A 22,354-nucleotide genomic window follows, 5' to 3' on the forward strand; every position below is an offset into this window, starting at 1 on the left:
GAGGTTTCTTTGCGTGCAAGCTTCTCGAAAGCGCATTTTTTTTTTGGCGCTTAGTACTTGATGTACAGCACCGAGGGTAGACGCGTTTTTTAAATTCTATAAACTGATTTGGATATTAATTGCAGTGTACTACACGCTTCTAAATTATTAAGGAACTTAACATTATTAGTTAAAATGTTAACTACTCAAATTTTGTTAATCAGCCTGATAGTTAGCAATTCTTAGCTGTATTCTTATGTACTACCACACTGAGAATGCTATTTTAAAAATTGCGTAAAATCTTACGGGAAACCACCTGTACAACCAGGGTGGATATCACTTATGACCATAGACAACTTTTAAAAATGGGTTTGAAATATAAAAAAATATGTTTAAGTCGTTTTCTTCCCGGCATTTAATTACTTACTTGAAAAATGTCTGCCGTAAAAGAAATAATTAGCGCCAGCGGTAATACAGACGTAACCTTTGGCGATTTACGCGAATTGGACGCCATGCTGCGGTAGCGCCGCGAACTAATAGAATGACCGCTGTGTGGAGCCACGTTGTTTGCTTCATTGCGTGACTGGTTCGCCGGCACACAGAGACGTTGTTGCCAGAGAATTTGCTGTAAAAATATACGTTAGGAACCCTGCTACGCTGATTTTTGCGTACTGGCGAGACAGAAGAGGCGGTAGCGTCAATGCGCGACTGTTCGGGTGCCAGCAATACAGAGGACAGGCGGACTGGAAGTTGGCATGCTGCTTAGTGCAACGCTCGAGCAGCGCTTATAAGACACTGAGTCCGTATTTCCGGATAGATGATTTCCATTGGCGCTATTTTTTATGATTCATGTCTCTGCACACATGACTAACAGCAGCGTGCGAGTTTTGTGCATAAATGTCCCTGTAAAGGCAGCCATTATTACGGCCTGCATGTGTCGCGATCTGTTATCGACGGAGGGAGAGGGTGATGTAATGAATTACTCGACATACATTTTGTCCACAGGCTGCTGCAAGTCGTTATTGCCCCTTGCATTCGCTGTGACTGGAAACGCGCATTGGACGAGAGGATGGTAAGAGTCGCGATACGATCGGGTGATAAGATTTTATCATAGTGCTCTTATATTCATTACGTGCCTTCCATATACTGCTTGCGAACCAAAACAGAAGTACAAACTTCTTTTGCGGAGAAAACGGCGATCGCAAGAATTTATCTCCCTGTGAACGAACACGCGGGAAAGAAGACGACCTTTTGATCGCGGGTGTTTTTTTTTTTTTTGTCCTTCTCTCTCCGAGGAGACTTAGGGCTCCGATTATACTAGTGCTACTGCTAATGGGAAGAAAGAATGAAAAGGAAAGTGCACACGCCTGCCTACTTACTCGGCTTGAGCCAGTAGGCAGGCGAACTACAATACGGACTTACGATTCATTTTGAACAATTCAGTGAAGCACCTTACGAGAAAAAGACGTGGAAGGATGCAGATCGCCATTTGCCGCTTAACGCTAGACTTCCACCGTATGCTTCGAGAACGCATTTGAGGCGTGGCAGTTTGTGCGCTCGACAGCTACAATCGGCTTTAGCATGGTAATCTCACCGAAAATTTCCAAACACTTTTCCACACTACCACTGTAGATCTTTCAAGCCGCTTTTGAGATATTAACCTTTCAATCCATGCCATCCGTAATCTGGCCATTTCCGATGGGTCCTGCTTGATGAATGTCCTCTGTAGCCTTCTCGGGTGAGTTCCCCAATTGTGGTGTATTGTTTTCTAGTTGCATTCTCTAAGTACGGCGTGGTGTAAGGTGTATTCTGCTCTACGGCTCTATAGACGCTCATAACAACAGAAATGGTTCTCTAAGAAGTCTAGAACACTGTCACGGTTAGTTTTATACTTTACCCAAATATTAGTAGATATACGAGCCAAAGAAACACTTTACGAGAGTACAAGTGTAGTGAATGGAGCTTGTTGGTTAACGTTCATGTTTAAAACAGCGCAAAGGACGGTATACAACAGAGATACCACTAACACTGAATATCGAATGGCGGATTTTTATTCCAAGATGCTGTCTTATGCACTTGTTATAATTTTTTTTTGTTTCTTGTTTACAGTTGTTTTGTTGCTTTTTGTGGTTCCCTCACATCCTCTCAGGCTTTTGACGCGCGCCCTGTGGCTAGATTTTAGCTGTCTTATACACTTGTTATGAATGTTTGTTGTTGCCTGTTTATGCTTGTTTTGTCGCTTTTTGTGGCTTCCCCTTTGAGCAGACAGGCTGGGCAATGAGCGTGCCGTTGTCAAGCTGCATTGTGCACATCTTGAAATTTTGTTGTTCTTATCCAGTCCAACCTATATATGTTCCTGAGGTTCTTAGAATTAAAATCCGCCAGATTATAGTCAGAGCTCCGGCGATCTCCTTCTTTGTGTCGCGTCTTAAGCGCTGCTTGCTTCAAACAATTAAGAGAGTGAAAAGGTGGAAATCTAAGAAAGGAGTGGATCTCATTCGGCAGGTACTATGACCTCATGAATGGCAGTTTACCATGATCCCTAAAGAGAAAAGTGTATAATAGCTGCATTTTACCAGTTCTCACCTCAGCGGCATAAACGTTCAGGCTAACGAGAGTGGTTGAAGTTAGACTGCGGACTGCGGCGCGAGTTTTGAAAAAGGAAAATGCCAGCGTAACATTAAAAGACATCCAGAGAGCAGAGTAGGTCAGGGAACTAAAGCGAGCTAATGTAATCCTAGTCTAAATCAAGAAGAAAAAACTGACTTGGGCAGGTTCACGTCATGCGAAGTCAAGAAAGTCATTGGTCGTCAACGGCAAGGAATTCTATACCAAAACACGGCAGGCGTAGTAGTGGGCGGCAGAGAGTCAAATGGGCGGATGGAATTAGCAAATTGAGACTTCGCGGAGATAAGCGGAAAGCTGTTGGCACAGGACAGGACAAATTGGAGAGATATGGGAGAGCCATTTTTCCTGCTCGGGGCGTAAACGGTCCGAGCGATGATGATGAATGTTTGGTGGCAGTTGGCTTTTATTGCCAACAAAATGGATTACACGGGAAGGCAAACGCAGCCGGGGACGGCAGCTATTCTGGTCGACGAATGGGATCGGGAAGGCACAGGACAAAGTTTGAAGGGATGCGAGAGACGCCTTGACCCTGCATTCGACTGAGTTAGCTTGGTAATTATCATGGTTCATTTATCAGCCTACGCCGTGCTGGCAGATCCCACTGGTAGTGAGCACAGCCTGGCATTTAAGCCCGTAAGGAATCTAGGAGAAAGCAGTGAAGAAAGAAAAGAGTGGCTGCAAAATGGTTATACGCCAATAAACTAAAATTTGGTGTAAACTGTTTAAATTGAGGCCATCCAGGTCAAGTTACATATTTTATAACCTGGTATACAACTACCTCCAAATCGAATGGGAAACCATGAGGAAAACCACTATTTCAAAAGCTAGTGTAGAAATAGCAGTCGGGCCGCACAGCAGCTATTTTTTTCTGGACGCATAGCAAATAACTGCGCAGCGCGCGAGGAACAGAACAGCTGGTCGTTCATTGATGTGTAGACGGTTCCTTATGTCGCCAGAGCAGTCGCATCGTAAACTGGGCACAAAGAATGGGAGGCTGGTAACACGGTTCTAATATAAATGCCAACACCTCGAGAAATGAATCTCGTAAAGAAAGGAGTCGTGGAACAAAGCGCAATCATGTTTTAATGAGGCGAACTTGTGTACGCTAAAGAAAATCAAAATACAGGTGAAGGCGCCATCGCCACGAAGACAGTTTTTCGTATACTGGCGAACGACTGCATTCATTAAAGTGCTGACAGCACACACCTGTGCTATTCAGCTTCGCAACGCGACACTGACACGCATATTCAGTTCACAGTTTAAAAATAACCTGGTTGAGAGTGTTTTCATAGGACGACGCTTGATTCAATATTTATAGGTCCTTAATTAAAGAGCTGTTGTAACATATAATTCTGAAATGATTACTCTTGGTCGCCTTTTTCCTGGGGACACGAAAGAACAGCACACGACAAAATAGCATGCGTCAAAACAGCGTACAAAAAACAGCACACGACAAAAGAGCGCAGAGAGCAACCGGCGAAGCGATAAAACAGCACAGGGAAAAAACAGCACGCGTCTTAATAGCACAACAGACAAAACAACAGAGCGACAAAACAGTTTGGCGACAGAAGACAAGAAAAAAAAAGCAGTGCTGTTTCTTCGATATGCTGTTTTTCTCTTGTGCTGCTTTTTGGCTCTTCTGTTTTTTTTTGTGGGCTGTTTTGACACATGCTGTTTTGCATTGTGCTGTTATCTCATGGCGCGCCCTTTTTTCATTATAACAAATGACATATCTCACGGTACTCGTGAGGACCACGCCACCTTCTACTAATCATGTCTGTTCGAACACGTGAAAAGTGTTCAGTGTTCAAACTAGTACAGAGAGAGGCAGCGCCCTGAGGCAACGTGCTCTAAATACTAGCGTGCGCTTCGGAAATGTTCCACAAAAATTCACTGGTTCTGATGCTGAGATCGAAAAAACGGGAGGCATTACCTCGCGCTGAATGTGACAAAGGACTCAGAATCGCTCCAGTGGTTAGGCGGGTCTGCTTTCTCCGCGCGTGCGCCGCTGCTCGGCGTTGACGATAGTATGAGCATTGTGTGCCAATAAATGAAGAATAGTTAACACAAAACGGGACATTTACAGATAAGAGCTTTTTAAACGTGCCTCGCCATACGCACAGGGCGAACTTTCGCTCAAGACTGTATACGAAGTGGTCACGGTTCCAACCTATCGGGATGCTTGTAATTTGTACCTACTGTCCGCGTTGGAAAATCTGTCGTGCGTTTCTACCTAGCAATGTGGTGCAAGTTTGAATCTTGAAAAATTGGAGGGGACACATAAGATGCGCCTTAAAGGTATGACGCGATATCGTAATGTGTTAATTAATGCCCATACGTTCGGAATTCGTCCATCTCGACTTTGTCTTTGCAACTTTAGAATAAGACGCCAAACGAAAAAAATGCTACTAGGAGACTAATAAGAGAGGCCTTCTTCCAATGTGGGCGTAGCAAGGCCTGTTGATTGATTGGCTGATTGATTGATTTTGATTCGAAACAAGAAGATTCAGGAATAATAGTACGCTTTCGCTGGAACCGACACAGCCTCTCTGGAGGATACATGCAGTCTGCTATTGAATACTAACGACATAAAGTCATTTATCCTAGAGGATTGGGAACTAGAGAAACTTTGTTTCTCTTAACTTTGCGGTAGTAAATCGGAGATGGAAATATATATTTGGTCTTTAATCTAGAGAGACGAAAGTTACAAAATTAACTAACCCGTTATCAACGCTCATTCGGCTAGAGCAGCAATCAGGTGTTAAAACAGAGAGTGAACCTATGAACAAAAAACCCCGCTCTCCTTGACTGGTTGCTGGGATTTTGAGCAGTAGATAGTGGCGTAGTTTGTAATTATTCGCGCGGATGTACTATCAATGGTCATGAGATATCTGAAACGCCAACATAAAAACAGAAAATTGTTATCTCCAGGAAATGAGATGAAATACCCTGCCAGTTTCTTAACGCTCTCAAAGAGCACTCTTTGTATCTTGGAAATAAAGATCTGAGCTGATATTCAGCTTGAATATTCTGCATTTCTTCTTCTTCTTCTGCATTTGCTGTTCCAATGTCGTCGTCTTCTTCTCGTATCATTTGAAATTGAGAGCAGAGTACTTTCCAAAAGTTCCCAGCCACTTTTTGTTTATGGTGTGTAGTGTTGCCAAGATGTATGATGAAAAAACTGTGCCCGTTCATTCATTTCATGCCAGTTAAACGTCTGTGATGTCAAACATTTCTCTTAGCTCCAGCCTCCGGAGTTTTGAAATCCGATATGAGACTGAAGGCAGCTTAAGTGATCACATGTTATAATGTACACGATTTACAGCTGAGAATTACAAAATCTGAACACAATTCATATGAGTATCCGAATACCACAGCTTTAATATAGATGCTTTTAAGGCTGCCAGACGCGATCATTTGATGTGTGTGTAATTCCCACACAGCTTGAACGTGGCGGCGTGAGCTTAACGTTTTACTTTAATAGCAGTTTTGGGTAAACACAACTGATCTCATCGCAGTCGTCTGCGCAGCATATTTTCCCCTCCTTTTCGCACTTCAGGTCTGCGCATGTGAACATTTGCTGCCGGAGAGGGCACAACATGTTCCCGAGAGCACGTTCGGGGCACAGCGATGAGGTCCCCTTGTGCATGTTACCTAAAAAAAAGCGTACAGAAAGAGAAACAATTATTATGCATTCTGAGTCAGCGTACCAGAAAGACGACTTAACTACTTTTACTTGCGGATTCAAATTCAACTGAAGTTTAATGGACTTGCCGGGCAATTTTTTTTGCTGTTGATCATATCGGCAAATAACATTTTCAAGTTTCAAATAAAAACAAAGTCTCGTAATAAAATTGATATTTAGTGATTTATTATAAACCTACAAGGAATTCAACAAGTAGTGTATTTAAACTCAATGTCCGTTTTTTGGGAAAGGGCGTGAGCAGGAAATGCTTGCGGCGTTGCAACTCATTACGCACACATTTGTTGGTCAGAATAAGAATTTGCCAGAGCAATGAAATTTAGCATGCTTCGTAGCGGTCATTGCTCATGACTGGAAAACAAATGCAACTTGAGTAAAGCGCACTGACACCCTAATCTCATTAATTAAATCGTAGGTCATCTGTGATGTCCAACGTACCAAGAAATAAGCACTACTGAGTACCGAAACTCTTTATGGAGGCTGATCAGTAAACTTTTCTTTACACGTCCGGGTAGGGAATTATTGGTGTGGTTTCCAGCAAGTACATGTACGTATTTATTGTGAGCTTGTTTATTGTTCTGACAAGAAGTTCCCCACAGGCACGTAGCCAATATTGGACCCCAGACCCCTTTACCTACCTACATCTCTCCACCCCCCCCCCCTCCTCCTGGGACTGCGTTTGACATTCGCCCTCTAGTTTTCCTGCTCTGCAAACGAAACATGAAACTACACTGAGCATATTGCGAACATGAAATCCTAGCTACAATCCTGGTCCGAAAATCCGCGTCCGCTCCTAACATCCCAAAACAGGTTGACCAAGCCAACTCCGAATAATCAACTTAATTATGCTAACCCCTGAAAATACTGCCCCTTCCCGAAACCCTTAATGGACATCATATATTTTATTAGGGCTGCGAATTTCTCACATATTAACGCGATAGCATTAAGGACTTCATGTCGCACAAAACACAGCGTCGCCGTGGGCGTCGTTGGCGTCGTTGAACGTGAGTGAAAACCTCATGAAAAATCTCCAGAGAAGCAACCTTGGAGGCAGGTGGGCCACCCCTATCACGTAGCTTTGTGGCATCATCACAACCTGTGCACCAGATTGTGAGCAAACAGCGCAACGTGACCGGTGGCAGTTAAATTAACGGTTGGTCGCTAGAGGTTTCTCGGCAAGAGCAACCTGGGTCACACAAGCAGCACCGGTGGCAGCGACTGCCAACTCAAGGCAGTGGCGCATCGTTTAGCCACTGCATCACAGCGCCGAAAGTGGTATGAGCACTAGCAAAAAGCTATGAATGTTAAAGAGACAATGCCCTGTTCTGCATATATGCGCATTAACCCATTAAGCTATCATGTCATACCATTAAGGTGGAGCTTATGTATGCCCTCCAGTTTTTATTTAGAGGCTGTGCATTCATTAGTAACTGATGCTTGCATGTCGTGTTTGACGTAAATTTTCTCTGTCGCCACAGTTTTCCGGTCTAAACATCTGGCCCCACTGTGAGCAAGCTGTGGAAAGAAAAATGGAGCAGAAATCTATGTCTTCCACCCGGGGTCCAAAGTTCTTTGTGCCTTATTTTCTGACAACCTCTGCACTTGGAATAGCAAGACATATGTCGGCTAAATTATTGTCTACGGCCCCGATGAACGATTCCTTCGAATTCGCTGGAAGTCATCAGTTAGGTCGTTCACACATGAAAGATTAGCTGCCCAAAACTAACCAAATGCTAAACTGTTATTACTGGTTATTTACTAATTCCTCAAAATTGAAAGGCGCTAACTGAATTTTGATATTGATTTTTGAATGCGGGTAGGCTTCTCGGCATAACATAGAGGTAACGTCTTTACCTTCGGTCCCTTAATAATGTGGGCAACAAAGGGCTCAATATATATTGGTGTTTGCTTTGAGAAGTAGGCATTGCAGAGCAGTATTTTCAACCTACCTCTTTTTCTGCTTGGCATCCTCCCCATTCCCAGAGAAAGCTGAACTGTAAGAAAGATCGCTATCACAAACGCAAATGCAGACAGAGCTGTCATGCATCGTGGGAACATCACAGCTCTTTTCGTTGAGCGAAGAAAGGGGCAGAAGCTTTTCGCCGGGAAGGTCACGGTTAGTCTACGTCTTTCAGGCGGCGCGCTCCTTTATATACGTGGAAGGCGTGGCGTAACGTCGTCGAATAGTGAGCTACTCAGCAAGACTAGAGTTTTAGGCTGACAGTGATGCAGGTGGCCTGTATAGTGTTCTACAGCGTTATTCCGTGAAAGCCGTACGTTGACACCACCTGAATGTTTCGCCACCTGTCGCTGTGAATTATAACTCAAACTTTTGACACGTATTCAGCTATGTTCAGAGCTGTTTTTCTTGTGTTCCTCGAAACTGGAATAGGGTTGAGAAGTGAAAATAGAAATGTGAAGCTCATGTATTTTTATGTTTCGCTCCAATGAAGCAGCCTAAAGACGCCTTCAGAGGACTATAATGTAATGAATGCCTTCCGTATGTTGCACATTGCATCGCTGGACGGCCGTAAATTATCACTACCTTCTGAAGAAAACCAGCAAGTTTAATGTGGCGTATTTTATCATCAAGGACACGCTAGCATGTTGTTATGTGAGCGTGTCCAACTTTCTTGGAGAAAAGTTTTGAATATTGGAGAACTCCAAAGTACTGTTATGGAAATACTGAAGGTAATGGCCCATTCTTCCGACGTGTAGGAAAAATTTCCTTTAAAGTTTTTCTGTCGTTCACGTCGGACAGTTCTGACTGCCATAGAAAACCAATGGGGACCGCTTTGACGATAGCGAAACGTTAATTGGAAACAAATGCAAGTCTGCCGACGGGAGATCGGTGGCTCCATTGTTATAGTGAAATCTTACAATATATACAAAAACTGTGTTCAGTACAAATGCTACGCCTCCGCATTAACACGGTGGCCTGGAATTTAGGGGCTAAATGGTCAGGAAATGTCACAAAAGAAAGAATAGCACTGGCGTGGTCAAAAGAAGTGAATATTCCTTTCGATCTATCTTTAAACCTCTAATTGTATCGATTCTTTTACCTAGCCGTGTCGAAGAAGCCAAGATATTTCAAAAGTGTGGTCTTTCCCGAATGATGTGTTTATAAAATGCTTGTCTGCGGGAAAAAATTTCTTGATTTTATTTTGAACTGGCATACAAAATAAGGAGGTACAGAAAAAAGGCCTTATCTCAATATCAAGCCAGGTGGGAAGAGCCCCAAATATATCAGACGTGGTTACCCGGCTTCATGGCACTTCTGTAGAACTTGCAAAAGCGCAGTGAGACATTGCGGCCAAGAAAAAGGGCAGTTTGAGATCCAGATTAATCAATACGTTCATTCTTGAATTTCTCCCCAAACGAAATGCGGCGCCACCGTTGCTGGTATTATATCCCGCATCCTTGGCCTCAGTAGCAGACGCCATAGCCAATAACCCACCGCGGTGGGTCATTGTGACTCTGCATCGCTTGCTATCAATAAGGTATTCAGAATATGATCCCCAAGCTCTGCACACGAGTGCCTAAACGTTCCGGTCGTCACACTGTCACGGGATGAAAGAGAAATGGGGGGGGGGGGGGGGGTGCGGAGCCGGGCAAGTAGACAAATTCTTTCCATACTGTGCACAGAAGCTAAGGACAGAGAAAAAACCGGTGCGCAAAAAGAGCAGCGAAGAAGACATGGGTCCTCTTCCTTTAGTCCTGCTCTTCTTTCCCGATTCTGTGCGTACAGACGGCAGCACAGAGGATACTAGTTTCGATGTACTGCCTGTGATCTCTGCTACTGCGCATGCTGTTCACCTTTGGGTGAGGTTATTCCACGACTGCCGTAAATCGCTGAGTTGCGTCTACCGAAAAGCTTGCCGCAGTGATAGTGCATGTCGTTGTGAAAAACTGATAAAGGCCGCAGCTGTTGCATTTCGGTGAAGCCCGAATGCTAGAGGCCTGTGCGCTGTGCGATGTCAGAGAACTTTAAAGAACCCCAGGTGGTCGAACTGATCCGCAGACCTCCACTGCAGCGTGCCTCACAGCCCCGAAACCAAACCTTTATCATATCCGGAATTCAAAATTTCCGGCATTTTTATTCTGCAGCAGCTTTGAAAATCTAGGAATATGAAAAAAAAAAGAAATGTTTGGATGCTAGAATTCCTTTGAAAGCCATGAAAATTTCATTTGCAGTAAATTCTACTCATAAAGATCCATGAAAAAGAAAAAATTCACCGAAGGAAATATCGCTGTGCCTACGAAAAACTCGCAGGAATGTTTCTCTCCTCCGAGAAACTAGACGCCATTCAATTGTTACGTGGCCGTAGAGCCGTGTATGTATTAGCACACACATTAGGATTTTGGTGTATGAGGCAAGCAATCTCTTAGATTATTGTAGGCTGGTGACTGATTACTATTTATTACCGGCCATCCATTGAAGCCTTATGAAGGGAATCGCGTTGAATTATGAATTACTAGCACAAACAGGTTTAGTTGTCGATGGCTATTTAGTCGCTCGGTTCCGAGACGTTTTCAGCGTTGTTGCTTTGCGAACAGGCTGTCGACAGATATTCATAGCTGGTTATTGCTGTCTTTCAGTACATTTTTATTTCTATTTATACTTACTAGAAAGCAGGTAAAACTCATCAGGAGACCGATGAAAACAGACGAAAAAGCAAGCATTAGCAAAGTGCCTAAACCTACATACTCTAAACTTGAACTGTGAACTTCCAACCGCAATTAAAAAGATTACTTTTGATAACGAACCTTTGTATTCAGAACTGATAAACCTCTGTCCTGATCTAAAAACGTGTTTGTCCTTAGAGGCTCTTTACGAACGCAACAAAAAAGAGTGTGTCTTTTTGTTGACAAGTTATTTTCTCACTTTGGCTTGCTCAGGTTTCTGAGAAAGTGTGTAGTTCTTCCATGAACGATGGCAGTCACTTTCATTCCATAATGCGACGCTCGGAGCTGTTAGAGCTGCTGAATGCGGGCCGTGCGCGAAAAGCGCCACGTTTCAATGACGCGAATATCAGGGCCGGGGTATGCACTTCGCGCGTTACTACCGTCTGCGGTTTTCAGGAGGACAGTTCTCTCTAGCTCGCATACGCTGAGCTACCTTGAACTCCAAGGAATCATGATATGCGAAACACTGACAATTTGAGAGGAAAAAAAAAAGACACGGCTCTTGCTGTTCAGTTAAGGAAATAAGAAAATCAAGCATCGTCCTGGGTCGTGCTCTGCTCAATGTGTTCGGGAAAATCTATGCTCAAGATTCTTATTCCACTTGCAAGACCCTATGTTGTCGCTGACTAAGGCCTCCGCTTCCAGCGTCGTAGAAATAAGTTCGCCCGCTGACTAGGCCGAAGGTTGCAAACGCTTTCATGCCGATATCGCGGCCACCGGGTCATAGCTTTCATTTTAGGGTCCCGCCAGACACCTCTCTTTGAAGTCTGCGCCGGCCGGATTTTTTAATCTCTTGTCGTGACATTAAAATACAGATCTTGGAACCGTGTTTGGTTGGCATCTTGTTGCTTAGATTTTTTTTCTGTAACGAGGGTGGTATTTGACGAGGTGTTCGCTGTCAAAACTCGAATATTTTATATATCCATATTTTTTTTCAGTAACTAGCATACGACTACTGCCGGTATAAAGAGCCGCCCAAGTTTCGAGACCAGCCAAGCTGATTTCTTCAGATCTCGCAGCGAGTTCTTTTCGGCGTGCCCTAGAAAATTAGCTGTCATGTTGCTATGCGGCCCGACTGCTGTGTCAGCTGTAGCCCTGGCGCTAGTGATTTTCTTCACGCTTCCGCATGCATTTGGAATGGAGTTAAATGCTCGAAGAAAACAAGGTAAGTTAGTCAGCAATTCTGGGAAAATACAAAGATTTATTTCAAATTGACATTATTTTCAATTTTTATGCCCTTCCCGAACACAGACTACAATGGCATGATGCCCTCCCCTCCTCCTGCTACAGTCGTGATCCGCCAGCAGTAAGTGCCGCGTATTTCAGGAAAGACATATTGTTGAATAAATATAATTATTACATACTGCATGCGTTAGGCTACCTCCGCAGCAATTCGCACAAAGAAATTTGTTTTGCGGATGAAAATGATAAATCGGTGCGTGCTCAAAACGTGAAACGCCGCGTTAGTAAGAAATTTTATTGGACACTCGTGCACACTTCTTTATTAGATGCGGCGCGGTAATGGAAGTTACAACAGGCCTGGACAAAGCAGGTATCCGGTTCTCAAACTGTTAGCGTGTTAGAATATTAGGAGATTTGCAGGAGACACGGTTTTTTTTCAATATCCATGAGCCATGCGGAAATACGCATGCACATGGAAAGGAAAATGAATTAACCTCTTTAAAATTCAGCCGGTTCGTCTGCAGAAAGAAAACACATGCTTTTCGCTGAACGACACTTGAAATGATATTGTTCGCTCTGACGGAGAAGGCGGTCACTTCCAATGAAGATCTTACTTCATGAAGCATTATGGGGAACTCTCACCAAAAACAAACTAACCAAAAATGCGAAAGTAGTCGTTTTACGCACGAGGGCGCTTTCCTTGGATGAGCTGTCTCTTACTAGCGCGCACTCTCACTCATTATCCGCCTCTGGGGAGCAGCTCGAGACTCCAGTGAGCGCAGGTCCAACCACGAAGCTCGAATCCCACGACGGCACGCTTGAAAGCGGACACCCACCGATAGAGGGTATAGGCACGAGTAGTATAAAGGGAAGCGGTTAAAATTAGAAACCATTTCTAGGCTATGTCGATGGGGTCGTGTCACCAAAGCATGACACCAAAACGTGTCTGCAGCGATTGTGACGTCCTTAAAAAAGACAGCATAAAACGAATAATTGTGATCGATAGAGGAAGATGTGAGTATAATGCGCAAAAAATTTGATGTCAATAGCATATTTATTGAATTAATTAGAGCCAATAATGTCAAGAAATTCTCGAAATAAGCGCAGACGTCGATGTAGTGTGTGAACGGGAGAACAGCCGTGGACGACAAATAGTGGACAAACAAGCAAAGAATCGAAAATAAAGTTTGAAATTGACTGAAATGTGTTTGATGAGTAATATTTATACAAACAAAAAAGCTTGATTGATATAGGATATTTAGTTAATTAATTGGAAGCAAACGTGAGTGTACTCAAAGAGTGGCAAATAGAGGCGACGAGTGTCGAAGAGGCGACAATCCTCTCGGATTCCTCCAATGTGGGTAGCCACAGTGATCTCTACCATTTTTGCGCGTGAGACCAATTTATTGTTTTTTTCTGCCTCCGAACTTTCCTCTTTCGCTCCCTTCATCTCCTTCCCCCAACCTATAGGCTAGCCCACCGCGCATCGCCGGGTTAATCTTCATGGCGTTTGTGTCATGGCGTTAGGGCGAAGCGACTGCATGCGTACTTTTTCCCGCCGGAGCAGACCGCTGTAATGCTGTGGCGCTGATGCCGGAAACGTTCTTTCGTTAGCATCTATTTAGTGAGTAATTGCGGGCCGAGTTCGCGCATCAAAGCACACCTGGAGTCCCACAAAGAGGGAAATATAAAGGTTTGCATAGACATTACTATCCAGTTAACTGTGTTTAGCGGAGGTTAAGGGCGGCTGGTACTTCGCAGCTGAGGTCACTGGATGCATCGAGGTTCGGGGCGGGTATTTGTTTCGTATTTTTTACCCTCACAAATTGCTAATTGAGGCACTGCGCTTGCGCACGGAAGGCATACGATGAACAGGTGTTATTTTGGAACTGCTTGCTTTTGTGGTGCTTCTGAATTGGTGAAATTTTCCTTCATTTTTTTTCACCTCAGATGCACGCCATAAGGGGACCTCCCCAAACTGCCCGGAGCCTTACGTTGAGCCTGGAACGACGTGCTCTCCCTGGATACAACTGAGCACATGTGCTGACATGGGCTGCGAGAAGAAGGAAAAATGTGCTGCATGGACAGTTGCGAACACCTCAAATGCGTTCACGATGAGATACCGTTGAAGTGAGACGCCCCATTCACTCCAGCATGGGCAAACCCCGTAGAAGCTGCTCAATCAACAGCGGACCGTTGCTGGCCCCACACACACAGAAAAAAATGTCAAAAATAAAGCTCTCCGAGTTCTAAGACGCCTACGTGGCGTCGTCGCTGCCCTCCTTGTTTGTGAGCCGTAAAGCTCTCGCCGATAATTCCTAGGCCACCTGCCGTAAAATCAGCACAACTCCCTCGGGAGTCTTACAAGATTTGACACCGTCTAGCGGCTGATGCAATGAAAAGTGTCGCGGATCTCTGGACATGTAAAGTGTACGGAGTGCAAAAACAGGCCCGAGCACTTCACTTTATGAACAACTCAGGAAAAGGTCAGACACTAAGGCTATCTGGGATGGAAACTTGAAAACCACATCACCCTACATGCCTGGCGGTTACGATCGACTGCTTCGCCCGTCAGAAGCATGGCACGGAAGAGAGGTTTCATTTTCGATTCACCCTGGTAAATTTGCCCAGTCTATAGCTGTTCCCGGAAATACGACATTTGTTGCCGCCTCCACAGCCCTCACATGGCGTCTGCAGTGCAGCTGGCAAGTGGAAAATATCGCATGGTCATATTATAGGTTTGTAAATAGTCACTCAGACGAGTTTGCAGGCCTGCAACACTTAGCGGGTTTTCGGCGCCATTGCTCCTACACCCGTTAATTTTTTTCTTGTGAGTTAAAAAGCTAGAAAGTAGAGAAATTTCATAAAAACAAAGGAGAAAAGCAGGCAGCCGGCGTCCGCACTGAATGAGAAGAGCATCAGCGCACTGTTAAAAAATGGTGTGCAACACCAATTGAGTCCCAATTTAGGACAAGGAACGGTCACTGCAGTAGGCGGCTTACTACCTCCTGTTATTGAGTATGAGGCTAACTACATAAGACCAAGGATTATGAGCACCCCCGTAATTTCCGTAACAGAGGAGAGCTGCCGTACCTTGGGGGTGGAACTATCATCCACAGCTGTCCTAACCGCACTTCTTTGTAAGGCGCCTGGCAAAGCAGAAAGTTCTCAGCATGAAGAGCCGTTACCGACGTTTATCCACTCGCCCGGAGGAAGTACATTTCTTAGGGCTTAAACAAATGCTTCCTCCTTGTCTACGCTGGGGTACGGCGAGACCCCCCCCCCCCCCCCCCCCCCCCCCAAAAGCTGAGAACTCGCAGACACGCGCAGCCATTTTTTTGCTTAGAGGTTTCGAATGCGCGAAACTCCCAGTTCTCCTCCATCCTGCTCTGTTTGAGCACGGAAGCTTGGCGGTCTGGTGCTTGACAGTTAAAGTGCAGAACGTGTGGAAGGGAAGGACTAAATAAACATAAAAGGGAAACACGGTATTTACTTGCACGTCAAACTGTATTCGAATGCCACAAGAAAGTTATGCATAAAGTACACCCGTAAATATGCTACTATGGGTTTAAAACAACAACGCGCTGAATCCCGAGGTCTGTCCTTCAAAGCAAACGAACTGTGCAAAAAACAAGCATGTCAGTAGTCCGCAAGGGGATTTAGTGGTTTGGTCTTTTGATCCCAGTTACGGCTACCACAATTTGATGGAGGCGAAATACTAAAACTCCGGGGCACTGTGCAATGTCAGCACACGAAAAAGAACCGCAAATGGTCTCAGTTTTACATGAGTCGTACACAATTGCGTCCCTCATTTCCCGTCTATTGCTTTGAAAAGTTAAACCCTACCATTTACAATTTTATGCAGCTCAGCACGGTTTGCGGCTTTCCATATACAGCTTGATATATACACCAAATCTAAGGACCTCTCTAGTTGTAAAAGTGTTGTTATAGTATAGCTGCACCATCGTTAGAGTGCATGTACGTGTACAGGAGTTCTCCTTTAACGTCTTTTATAATAATATTAATAATTGGTTTTTGAGGAAAGGAAATGGCGCAGTATCTGTCTCATATCTCGTTGGACACCTGAACCCGCAGTAAGGGAAGGGATAAAGGAGGGAGTGAAAGAAGAAAGGAAGAAATAGGTGCCGTAGTGGAGGGCTCCGGAATAATTTCGACCACCTGGGGATCTTTAACGTGCACTGACATCGTACAGGACGTCTTTTATGCCCGTCAACAGATCTGCTGTGCAGCCGTAAAAAAAATAAGAAGGAAATGTTCGTAAAATCTACGCGCCGTTCTCCAAGGGCACAACCACAACGATTACAAGATGTCCGAAAGAGCAGTGGGGATCTTTCAGAAGGAGGTAAAACCTCAATCTTTCGCAAGTCCAGTTGCCGTGGTCGTGCAACTAATAGCTTCCTCCTCTTAGGCTGCCATCGACAGAATCCTATGCAAGCCATGAACCTCGGAATATTGCAGAAAAGATTGCATTCACGTCTAAACTATTCCCGTCTCTGTTTGAAGTGAAAGCGCTCGCAATAAAGCGCATCACGAAAGTTTTAAGCTCGACGAAATAGGACACCTTTAAAAGAAACATGTGTTGGTGCTTAGCTAAAAATCGTGTCCTTAACTTCAGCGCGGAAATAAAGCAAGTGCGTTCCGAAACATGACTTCTTGTGCACTTCGATAGCACTGAAATGGTCTGGCCTTAGGAGACGTCACTCATGCGCTGATTATTTTTTTTATTTTTGCTTTTTTAATAGGCATTCTTGCTGTCTTATCATATACTCAGTCATTTTCACACGCGTGTACAAGGGTTTGCCTTTAAAGCATCAGCAGCGCACGGCTGATAAATTTTCCGTGCTCAGAAGCCAAAGCTATCTCGGTTACCGTTGAGGCAGCTGAGAAATATCCCACATGAAACTCACCTGTTGCATACAGCTGACACCGTAGAGCTAGAGAAGGCGTATGTTTCTGGGAAACCCTGAGAAGTTAGCCAAGGAGAAGAACACACAAATAATTCAGGCTAACGCTGCGATAAAAGGTCGTGTGCCTGGGGGCCGGATGCCGCCGCGGGCCATCGGAGGTCCCTTATAAAGGCCGCGTTCACAACTGAGACGGCACCACTCAACCGTCCGCCCTTCTTCCGATCGATACCCATTGACGAGAGCAGGAAGCGCGCACGCGTCCACGTTGACTGGGAGATGAAGCCCTCCACTCTTCTCGTTCTGCTGGTGGTTGGGGCGTGCCTGGTGGCAAGCGGCAGCGCCTCGGTGGCGCCAACCAACTTGAGGATTCGGAGGTCTGACTGCGAGTACGAGGAGTGCACGGACGAAGAGTGCGCGGCTCGAGGCATGGAGTGCCGGCCCAAGGGGTGCGGAGGTTCGCACTGCGTGTGACAGGTGAGGATCGAGGCAGGTGTACGCGGACGAGTATGCTTTTTGCTGTTTGCCCAGACTAGCATATTAGAAATAACGTCTCACCGACATCCATGTCCATGTCAGTACTCGCTGGTTGAAGTAAGACTGTAGAAAGCAATTCTATTAGTTTGCCTTTTTTAAGGAAACTACGCGATCGGTAAACGAGAAAAGTACTTTAAAAAAGCTCTGGGGTTGTCTCTATAAGGGGTTTTGTTGACCGTTCTTATCACTGTCTGTTGCTGGAAAAAGGTCGACCTCTAGCTGACTAGACTGTTTAAAGTTCCGACGTGTGGCACGAAGTGCCATATATATATATATATATATATATATATATATATATATATATATATATATATATATATATATATATATATATATATATATATATATATATATATATATATATATATATATATATATATATATATATATATATATATATATATATATAGCAGACAAGGTAAAGTAAGTGAGGGGCTCGTTTGACAAACTTATGAAGGGAGCCAACAGTCACCGAAACCAAGGTGCATATGGGAACGTTATTATTTTTTTTAATGTGCTGTGCTTATCAGTGGGATAATATTAATTAGATAAATAAATCGCTAAAAGAAAATTACTTTTAAAGCAGCAGAAAAACAACCATGCCGCCGGTGGGATCCGAACCCACGACCTCCGAATATCGCGTCCGGTGCTCTTACCAACTGATCTACGGCGACGGCTGTCCAATCTGCTGCTCTCGTGGGTATTTATGTTTATTTGGTGTACGCGAACCTTGAGAGTGTTCACCAACGCCACCCTCGTCCATAGCGGCGGACGAAGCACGTCCTGTATTACCATGAGTGGGACGTGGAACGTCATCTAACGGCGAGGGCGGAAACTATGCGAGAGCCCTCTTATGCTACCTATGGCATCAAGACTGCCAGAACCGAGACCCCCGTTAAGCTATTAGCACACAAGGTCAGGGAAATGAGGCGCTCGTTTGACAAACATATGAAGGAAGCCAACAGTCGTCGAAACCAAGGTGCATAGGGGAAGGTTTATTTTTTTATTTGTAGTGCTGATTAGTGAGAGAATAATACTTTGCTTAATCTGTCGCTTAAAGAAAATTACTTATAAAGCAGCAGAAAAAAACAACCATGCCGCCTGTGGGATTGGAACCCACGACATCGGATCCCACCGGCGGCGTGGTTGTTTTTCCTGCTGCTTTATTATCAAATTGCGCTTTTTATCTGAAATGAAGCCTAGGAAATTGGATAATAAAATATTTTAGATGATTTTTTTTCACCCCTAATGGCAGATACCATCTGTGGCGTCAGAACCAATAATGACCAAGCAATGCTCGCCACGAGCTGTCTTATCAGATTTAGGGCTCGCCTGCAGCTGATACAAGCCAATAAATGATCTAAATAGTGGTTATCAAATAGTTACGAAGTTTTTCTTTCTAGGAAACGGTTAGTAAACGATCGAGCTTCTATGATCTGGCGCTGAATATAGGCTAAATTACTCCAGTGTTGACTCTTAATTTTATTTTTACTTATTTTTTTCAGCGAGAGCCTTTGTTCGTAGTCATCGCTTCGTCTCTACAGTTTTCCTGTCGGGTCACTAAAACAACTGATCTATCGATCAACACAACTGGATGGAATTGAAGCAGGGAGGGACAACTAGTAGAGCAGAGCTAGTACGACAATGTGTACTTGATGCGAACCTAACTGCCCGAAATATTTTTGTAAAAATAAGAGAAATTCAATAATAAAACTGCTCGGTGCGATTTGTGTCTTTGTTATCTATCCCAAAAAAACGATTTCCTTTCCAACTCGACAGTCAATTATCCTTAATTATTCCCATACCGTTAAGGGTTACGTATTACATCACAATTCCTTTACGCTGCTAGTTTCGCCTGTTTCCCTGGTGAACTTCGATGTGCTTAGCATGCTGGAAGAATACATCAAGCTTAAATGCCTTTGCCCCTCTTTCAGGGAGAAGAAAAGTATCTCCCCTCAACACCCCCCCCCCCCCCCCCCCATTTCTCACCTGTGAGAACTATCATATAAAGGCCCATCTTTCTGCTGTGAGTGGGATCACGTGACCTGTTAACTGTACAGTCGCCAGCAAATGTGTGCGGGATGCGTGAGATCGTAAACAAATTTAATCGCAGCTCTGCCAGGCTAGCAAGTTTTCTGGTATTGATACCAATGAACGGAAAGCGCGCGTTCTTTCAAACTTGCAGGCATTTCATGCAAGTGACGTGTCGTACGTAATTGAAATAGGTTTTTCGGGCCTACGTTCGCCTCGTAAACTTTTGGTGTGGACTGTACGCCTTACTGCTGCAATAAAAAAAATAGAAAGGAAGTGTACCTTACAGCTATGTGCCGTTCACCAAGGGAACAAAAAAGAATACAAGACCCCTGGTATGAGATTGGGGTTCTTTCAGAACAAAGTGCAACGTCAACCGCTCGCAAGCCCAATTGTGATGGTTGTGCAAGTGGTAGCTTTCCCCTGCCAAGCTGCCAGAGACGGAAACGAGCGCAGGCCTTGACCCTTGGCATATTGCTATGAAGGTTGCATTTCCGACTAAACTTTTCTCATCTGTGCTTGAAGGGAAAGCGCTCACAATAAAGCGGCTCGAAAGTTGTAGGTTCAAGGAAATGAAAAGAAATCAAAGCGAAAATGTACGGTTCTTAACCAAAAGTGGTGGCCTAATTTTCGGCAATTAAACAAAGCAAATACACACCGAAACATAAGTTACGCTTTTTCAGGCACTGGAATGCTTTGACCCTACTTACCTCTCTAATGCGATAGGTTATTTTCGTGTTTTCGCTTTCTTAAGAACATGACTCCTTTGTTTGCGCCGCACTTACTCACGCACCTGCTTTTTATCACATTTTGAATACTTTGCATAGGTGAGTGAAAGTGTTCGCCTGAAATGCAACAGCAGCGCACGGCTGAGAAGCGCTCCGGGCTGACTATTAAAGTCGATATCGATTACAGCTGAGGAAGGCGAGAAATATCCCACAAGAAACTGTCCTGTTGCACAAAGCTGACGCCACAAAGCGAATGGAGGCGGATGTTTCTGGGAAACCCTCGGAGGGAGCCAAGTAGAAAGCAAACAAATAATTCTGGCCAACGTTGCGATAAAAAGTGCGCTGGGCCGAATACCACCGCGGGCCATCGGATGCTCGTTATAAGGGCTGCGCATACAACCTGGGGGCCACTATTCAGTCGTCCGTCCTTCACTCGGCTTATCCACTGACGGAAGAAGCAAGTGCGCACGCGTCCACGTTGACTGGGAAATGAAGGCCTCCACTCTTCTCGTTCTTCTGGTGCTGGGGGCGTGCTTGGTGGCAAGTGGCAGGGCCTCGGTGTGGCCGCCCAGCCCGAGGGTACGGAGGGCCGACCAGTCTAACTGCTTGCAGGAGGTATGCACGGATGAAGAGTGTGCCGCTCTCGGCAAGAAGTGCCGTCCCAAGGGCTGCGGAGGTTCTCATTGCGTCTGAGAGGTGAGGAGACGGGTTTTTGCTACCCAGATGAATAAATTTGTTGCCGTTCATCCAGACGAATATTTTCTGTATAACTTATGCCTAACATCGTAACATAGCTGCTTGACGTGAGACTGTGGAACAGACTCCTATGGGTCTCTATCTTTTAAAGAAACTACGGGAATAGTGAACGGAAAACGTTTTACTAAAGAGAAGTGCTGTGGTCGTCTCTACGTGTTTTTATTAATCAAGATCACACTCTAGCTAACAACATTTCTGAAAGTTCCGTCGTGTTGCACGACTCGACATGCTGAAAATGCTTAAGCCTTGGAGCGTCTAATGCATGAACATAAAAATAGAAACTTTATAGTACGATATATTTCACTCTTAAACTGCACTTTCTTTTCGACAGCGGCACTGAAAATTAGTTCATAAAAATATGATACATGTATTTTTCACCGGTAATCGCAGTTATCATCTGTGGCGTTGGAGTTAGTAGTCAACAAGCATTCTTTGTCGCCATGTCTGCTGTCGATGTAGGGCACACCTGCTATGGATACAAAGCAATTAAGTATCAAAATAATTGTTATGGAATGTCCAGGCAGCTTTTATTTCTAGTGAGCGGTTAGTAAGCGTCGGGCTGATATGATCCGGGACCAATTATAATTTTGATCACTTTATTCTTCGCTCATTGTTTTAATTATTTTTTTTCAGGAGGAGGCATTGTTACTAGTCATCGAATCGGATTTGCAGTTTGCTTGTCGGCACACAAGCAACTGGTCTATTGGAAAGCACAACTCACGTTAATCTAAGCAGCGAGGAGTCAAAGGAGTAGAACTGGAGCTACATTGTGTTCTTGTTGCCAGCCTAATTGTCCGAAACACTGTTGTCAGCATTTGCGAAATTCAGGAATAAAGTGGCGAAAAGTAATTAGCATCTTCCTTTTGTTTCATGGCAGAACATAATTTCCTTTGTAGTACCACAGTGCATTATGATGAATTGTACATATACAGCAGGGCCTGCAATTCCATGACCATAGTTTCGTCCTGGCGGTTTCTGCGGTTTCACTAGTCCCCGGGCCCTACGCATGCACCCTCACCGAACCTTTTGAATACAACAGAACTGTCAACCATTACCGCCGCTACCGCGCCGTATACTCGCCACTACATCCCACCCTGAATCACACCCAACGTACGTACTGGCGAAAACACCAAACATACTCCTTCCCACCCACTCACTTCATTCATATATTAGTTGTTTGACGCAAGAGGCCAAGAAAA

General features: G+C 44.5%; 2 long non-coding RNA genes across 2 annotated transcripts; both read left to right on the forward strand.

Moving 5' to 3' along the window:
* Window positions 1–17,178: 17,178 nt before the first annotated feature.
* On the forward strand, window positions 17,179–19,366 carry LOC144123353 (uncharacterized). Its single transcript, XR_013313075.1, has 2 exons — window positions 17,179–17,580; window positions 19,146–19,366. It is a non-coding gene; the product is annotated as an uncharacterized LOC144123353 (long non-coding RNA).
* Window positions 19,367–19,662: 296 nt separating this feature from the next.
* Window positions 19,663–22,004, forward strand: LOC144123354 (uncharacterized). Its single transcript, XR_013313076.1, has 2 exons — window positions 19,663–21,095; window positions 21,789–22,004. It is a non-coding gene; the product is annotated as an uncharacterized LOC144123354 (long non-coding RNA).
* Window positions 22,005–22,354: the final 350 nt, after the last annotated feature.

This window comes from Amblyomma americanum, chromosome 3 (assembly GCF_052857255.1).
Source record: "Amblyomma americanum isolate KBUSLIRL-KWMA chromosome 3, ASM5285725v1, whole genome shotgun sequence".
Classification (NCBI taxonomy): Eukaryota; Metazoa; Arthropoda; class Arachnida; order Ixodida; family Ixodidae; genus Amblyomma; species Amblyomma americanum.